This window comes from Parasteatoda tepidariorum, chromosome 9 (genome assembly GCF_043381705.1).
Source record: "Parasteatoda tepidariorum isolate YZ-2023 chromosome 9, CAS_Ptep_4.0, whole genome shotgun sequence".
NCBI classification, from domain to species: domain Eukaryota; kingdom Metazoa; phylum Arthropoda; class Arachnida; order Araneae; family Theridiidae; genus Parasteatoda; species Parasteatoda tepidariorum.
Genome location: NC_092212.1, coordinates 88,452,164 through 88,459,387, shown reverse-complemented (window position 1 = coordinate 88,459,387; position 7,224 = coordinate 88,452,164).

The following is a 7,224-nucleotide window of genomic DNA, read 5'->3' as shown; positions in this document are numbered from 1 at the left end:
AATAAGGACTTACATATTAAATTAATTATCAAGTTTTTTTTCTTTCATTTTATGAATTTATTTTTTACAGCAAACTAGATAAAAATAACAGCTAACCTTGTACATCTTCTCACATCAACCACTGAATTATAAACTAATAATTTTTTCTAAGCTATACATATCTCTATTTATTTTTTCACTTCATCATTATTTAATTTTTGTCCGATCTCCATAATTTTTTTTTTTAAATAATAATCTCAATTTAACTTGGGGCAGCATTAAAAAACGCTTGGGAAAAATAAAAACAAGAAAATTTAGACATAACAATAGTACAAATTTTGTTTAAGCAGAGGTTCAATCTCATTCTTTCATAAATGAGCTACATCATACTACTTGATCATTTCACAGTAATTATAAAAATTATCAATGTTTACATTAAAATGCAACTTTTATTTTTTTAACAGCAAATTTTTTTAACATTTTTAAGGAAATACATAAATTTTAATATTAAAAACAAATTGAAAAGAGATATTAATTTAACTTCATCTACTGATTTTCTTTCACGACTGACTTTGGTTTATTTATGAAATTAAGTAAACAATTCCAAGCCTTAGTCATAAATAAGGTTAGCGAACAAATGTTAATAGGTTTCAAAAAATAAATCTTAACTGAGTCTATTAATCTTATCTATTAATAAACTGAGCAACCTGAATGTGCAAACTGAGTTATAAATGTTAAAATATGAGATGTTTGTTACGTATTTTACTTGAGAGGAAAAGAATTAAAAATTTCAATAATTTTAAATAAAAAAAAAATCAATAAGGGACGNCATTTTATTAATTTATTTTTTACAGCAAACTAGATAAAAATAACAGCTAACCTTGTACATCTTTTCACATCAACCACTGAATTATAAACTACTAATTTTTTTAAGCTATACATATCTCTATTTATTTTTTCACTTCATCATTATTTAATTTTTGTCCGATCTCCATATTTTTTTTTTTTTTTTAAATAATAATCTCAATTTAACTTGGGTCAGCACTAAAAAACGCTTGGGAAAAATACAAAAAAGAAAATTTAGACATAACAATAGTACAAATTTCGTTTAAGCAGAAGTTTAATCTCATTCTTTCATTAATGAGCTACATCATACTACTTGATCATTTCACAGTAATTATAAAAATTATCAATGCTTACATTAAAATGTAACTTTTATTTTTTTTTAACAGCAAATTTTTTTAACATTTTTAAGGAAATACATAAATTTTAATATTAAAAACAAATTAAAAGAGATATTAATTTAACTTCATCTACTGATTTTCTTTCAAGACTGACTTTGGTTTATTTATGAAATTAATTAAATAATTCCAAGCTTTAGTCATAAATAAGGTTAACGAACAAATGTTTATAGGTTTCAAAAAATAAATCTTAACATTAATAAACTGAGCAACCTGAATGTGCAAACTGAGTTATAAATGTTAAAATATGAGATGTTTGTAACGTATTTTACTTGAGAGGAAAAGAATTAAAAATTTCAATCATTTAAAAAAAAATCAATAAGGGACAGAAGATATCTATCTAGATGACTAAAGATATCTAAAAAGTCCTAACATCGTTTGTTGTGGAAATTTTTTAAAGCCTGCAATTAAAAAATTGGCTAAATATATATCAGCTTAATCAATGTAAGCTAATGTTAAAAAATCCAAATCCTTACCAATTAAATTTAAGTTTCCAATTTCTTAAATTTTTATCCCAAGTGGAATAAACCCTTTTTCAAAAAGAAATGTCTAAACAATTTAAAATAGCAATCGAGTTTAAATAATAACATTAATTTTAAAGCTATTTAATGTCATTCTCAAATAAGAAAACAAGAAAAAAATTATGAATTTCTTAAAAAAATAAAATAAATAAATTTTTTAATATTTTATATTAAAGAATTTAGGTTANAATAATATTAATTTTAGAGCTATTTAATATCATTTTCAAATTAGGGAAAACAAGAAGAAAAAAATTATGAATTTCTTAAAAAATTAAAATAAATCAATTTTTTAATATTTTATATAAAATAATTTAGGTTATGTTTTCAATATTTTATGTAAAACTTTATTTTATATTTCTTAAAAGAACACAATCAATTTATCAATACCACTAAATAAACAAATCACATATTAAACACAGATACTAGTAAAATCATATATTGAATTCACAATTACAAATAACATAATAATTTCCATTATCAAATAATGTTAAGCATGAATACCCAAACCAACCCTTGAATAATATGATTAATAGATTTTAAAATTTTCTTCAAAACTAACAAATATTTTTTTAAAAGTAATGTGACAAACTTTAAACTTTTTGTAACTATACAGAATTTAATTTGCTTACATATGAGTTACATAATACTTATTGTTAAACAATTGTATTTGTCAATTTTAATTTTTTTTCCATTTTGTTTTCTTTTTTTGGGGGGGGGGGGGTTNGAGGATATGTTTCTTTCACTGTCCTGGAAGAAATATGTTCAGGGTATCTGCTACATTTCAGATTTTCAAATCCATGACTTTTCTTGACTAATTCTAAGAATTTTTCATGACTTAATGAAGTTACAATTTTCTTTGACAAAAACAACGATAAATTTAAAAAAGCACTGTAATAACATTAATTGAAATGATACCTATAACCAAAACTGTTATACTCTGCATCTTCATATTTACAAATTTTAAATTTAAAAAACAGAGTAAAGAAAAAGTTCAAACAATAAAATAGCTGAAAAAATACAAAAGCAAATTATTTTTTTCCCACAGAATTACATTCTAAAGATATTTTTCTTGTTCATCAGAAAGGAAAGAATTCCTGATTTTGCTGTTCTCATTTCGGAATAAAAAAAATTCACCAATGACTAGTTTGCTTCAATGACAGGTTCAATTTTAAATTGATAAAATTAAAAAAATAATATAAATTCTTAAATCACAGAAGTTTAAAAGATAATTCGATCTAGAAATGATGCTTTTTCTTTCATTTTTTGAAAGAACACCATAATTTTTAAAGAACATGAAATTGGGGGAGGGGATTCCATTTTAAAAATTAGATTTTTCAGAGACCTAAATCCATGACTTTCCATGATTTTTTTTTTTTAAAAAAATAGTAAAAATCATGACATTTCACGACAAATTTCGTTAAATACTGAAATTTATGACTTTCCAGGTGCGCGGATACCCTGAATATATTAAGGAATTGAGATATAATTTTATTATTTGTGTGGTTGATAAAGCCTCTAATAATTTTTGCTTTATTTGCAAAATTTTTTTTAAACAATTAATGAGTAAAGAATATGAAAACAATACTTTTATCAAAATTAATAATTCTAAAAAAAAATTTGATAATAGAATTTTTGCTTTTTCCAAGAAAATAGGATTAAAACTCAATAGTTTCAATTACCCTTATTTATTTCCTACAATTAAGTTTCACAAAACACCAGTTAAATTTAGATTTGTAACTTACAGTATTGGCTGTTATAATTCTGTTTTTGGTAAAAGATTTTTTAATTATTTAAATATTATTTTANTAAAAAGGTGAGACCTCTCTTAGTGACTAAAACAATAAAACACATCCCGCTGTAACTTGATCCTCTCTCTTAACTGAGGAGATTTTTTCCCCAATTCTTATGCTGAAAGTGTCCCACCCACAGGACCCCAAGATCAGATGTGACAACTGCTGTCACAGCCCCCCAGAAAAGGTTAAACTACTCAATAAACTACCTCAGTAAGTCACTCGTAACTGACAGTATAAAGAATTATATAATAATACTAAAAAATTTACTATGTTTTAAGCAATTACTGAAAAGTTATTTAAAATTTACTTAATTTTCATTTATTACGAATCTAATTTTAATTTATTTTAATCTGTTAGTTGTACGTTTCACGTTACTATTCCATAATATGAGCACTTGCACACCTAAGCAGCATTTGTGACCTAATGGGGATTTCCTTCAAAATATGTGTGGTGTTCACTGTATTAACAATGAAGAAAGGACTCCCTGTTATTTTTTTAAATATTTTTGTATAAATAAAACTGGAGGGAAAAAAAGCTATTAAATAAAATTATTTTTATGTAATCTTATCAAGTGTAAATATTACAATAGTCTGAATCAGAAAAATAAAAATTATCTATTAGTGATTAAAAATGCTTACTTGAAGACTATGTACAACAGGAACAGGAGTAACAGTAGAGCGAACAGGGCCCATTCCTTCATAAAAAGTATATTCTGCTTTATCAGTGTTAATGATTGTCCAAGAAGCCCCATCATCTCCTTGTTAGGCTCTTTAGGACATGGAGTAGCCTAATGAAAATGCAAAATATATTGATTTCAATTTAAACTGAAATATCCAATTTCATTAGTACATTAATCATGAAAGAATAATGTTTTTTATCATCTCAGTATTATTATCAGCATCACCTCCTTAACTATCATTAATTTAGGAGAGGAAAGAAGAAATTTTTAAAAAATAAAACAATATCATCAATACCTAAAGAAAGAAATAGTGCAAAAGTGAATATGAAAGGTATGAACGCCTGCTAACAAATCTTTGCTAAATTACCTCCAAACAGCATAATGTATTACAGTAAAAATTTGTGAATAACACTACTGAAAGTAATGAAAAAGGTTAATGATTAATTTGTGATCTTAGTTCTAATTCATTACTTTAAGCTAGAGCAAAGCACCGTTTATATGCTCATCATTTATATGTTTTCTCATTTATATTATATCATTTTTTTTTTCATTCCTAATGTATGTCATATTAAATTATTTTGTTTTTATAATGGAGAGAACTTGAAATACTGGTTAAAAGTCATTTCTCTCAACGGTTTTTCCATTTTTCCCTTTAGGTACATAAATATTTGGCTTGAATTTGACAAACTCTAAGAGGCCATAAAAAAAAACAAAAAAAATTTCCCTTCAATTTTAGCTGAGTTATGGTCATAAAAAAAAGAGTAGGAGTTAAGAATAGAGGGTGGTCAATTAAGGGTCACTAGATAATTTGCTGGAAAAAAATAACTAATGGGTATCAAGAAGAGGGTCAGTATTTATATGACACGTCACTTTTGTTGCGGAAAGAACTTCATTCTTAAGTCCTCACGTCTCACAACGTTTAGTAATATTCTTACAAATCCAAAAATGACTCAAACACTTATGTAAAGGATACTTTGTTTTTAATTTTAATAACTGCCTCTATTATTTTCTACATCAATAAAAATACGAACAAAATCTAACTATTTTTATTATTAGTAATTACTATTATAATTAATATAATATATAACTTTATTCTCTTGCACTTTATTTAAATGTAATTAATTTTTTTATTTAATAAAATTAAATTTACTAATTTTTTTATTCAAATTTTATTTAAAGTAAAACAGAGATGAAGAAATAAAGGACACATAGAGATTGTACTTATGTACAGTCTCTATGTGTGGCACCAACTAGCAGTCTCTATGAGGACCAACTAGCAAGCAAACAAAAAATAATTATCAATTCAAAGATAAGTGATAATAATTTAGAAATTATATATCAAGGTTTCATTATATATCATCTTGTATTTTAATTGTATTTATTCTCAGAAGACAAATTGTGTGATTCAGTTATAATTTATTCCTTTAATTATAACATTTTTACTGATTATAAAGGTAAATGGTACATTTTAAAGCTCCACAGTTACTGAAAATAACAAATTTTATTAATTCTCTCAAATAATTTTTACTGTTTTACTTCTGATTAATATAAACAACTATGTGTAACATAATAGGGTTGCCACCTTGTTATATTATACAAAAATTTCCTTAACTTTTCCAGCTATTTCAAGAAAATTTCAATGTAAATCCAGACGATATTTTATGTTAGTCATGCAATTTTTCATCAGAAAACTTCAAATTTCATTAGTCATGTCAAATATAAAATTATGTGCAGATATTAGATCTTGTGAGCAAAAAAAGTATTATTGAACAAGCATGGAAACATGGAAAAGTTTTAATAAAATGTTGAATTTTTATAACAAATAATTGTAACAGATGTTAGAATTATTTAAATTGAATCTCAATAACTGATTACCGCTGCTGAAAATTTTGGGTTTCTCCAGGTATGAGAGTTTGCCAAGTTTCTGTAAAAATATGCAATTTTTCCCGATTATTCCCCGCTTTCAAGATTCAGAATAAAATTCCTTGAGAACTCCAGGTTATCCCTGTTCTTCCAGCTCGTGAGATCCCTGATATACACAACTTTTATATAAATCACTTAATCCTAATAAAAAGCATGAAAACATGAATTAATTTGGCCNTATAACAAATAATTGTAACAGATGTTAGAATTATTTAAATTGAATCTCAATAACTGATTACTGCTGCTGAAAATTTTGGGTTCTTCCAGGTATGAGAGTTTTCCAAGTTTCTGTAAAAATATGCAATTTTTCCCGACTATTCCCTGCTTTCGAGAGTCAGAATAAAATTCCTTGAGAATTCCAGGTTATCCCTGTTCTTCCAGCTCGTGAGAGCCCTGATATACAAATTTAAGAAAAAGTACATAAAAATACTGAAAACATCCCTCAAAAATTACAGAATTCAATAAAAATATTGAAATATTACATATCTACTGTTTGCAACGAAGGGGTCAATTATTAATTACCATTCATGAGAGTTTACAATTTATTGTGAATAAATTAAATCTATTAAAAAAATCTAATTAAAGATTTAGTAACTTAATTTTAAAAAAGTCATCATAGATTTTTCTTACAGTTCGTTAAAAAAAAATTTGCTACCTGAAACTGTATGATTCTTTCCTGAGATAAACAAAGGTACATTCTTTCAGTATCCTTCATGTAAAAAACACATTTATGAAGTTGTGAAACTGGATCATCAACATCTAGAAGAGCTGTCGGCTTGTCAACTTTCCTTATTATCTGTAATAAAAATATATATGAATAAGACATAATACGAGAGGGAAATACATGAACATGCATGCACATTTATATCATTATTTAAAAATACATTATTTATTACTTATTCTAAATATTTAATGCTTTTTTTAAGTCCAACAAAAATATTAAAGCAATAATGTATTATGTGATTGAATACAAATTTTTGGAGAATGTTCATTATAATTTAATGAAAAAAAGCCTCCGTTGGAACAACTGCGGCGAAAGTTTCTGGCTTTAAGTTTATTTTGGAACAGGTGTGAAATAATTTTGTGCA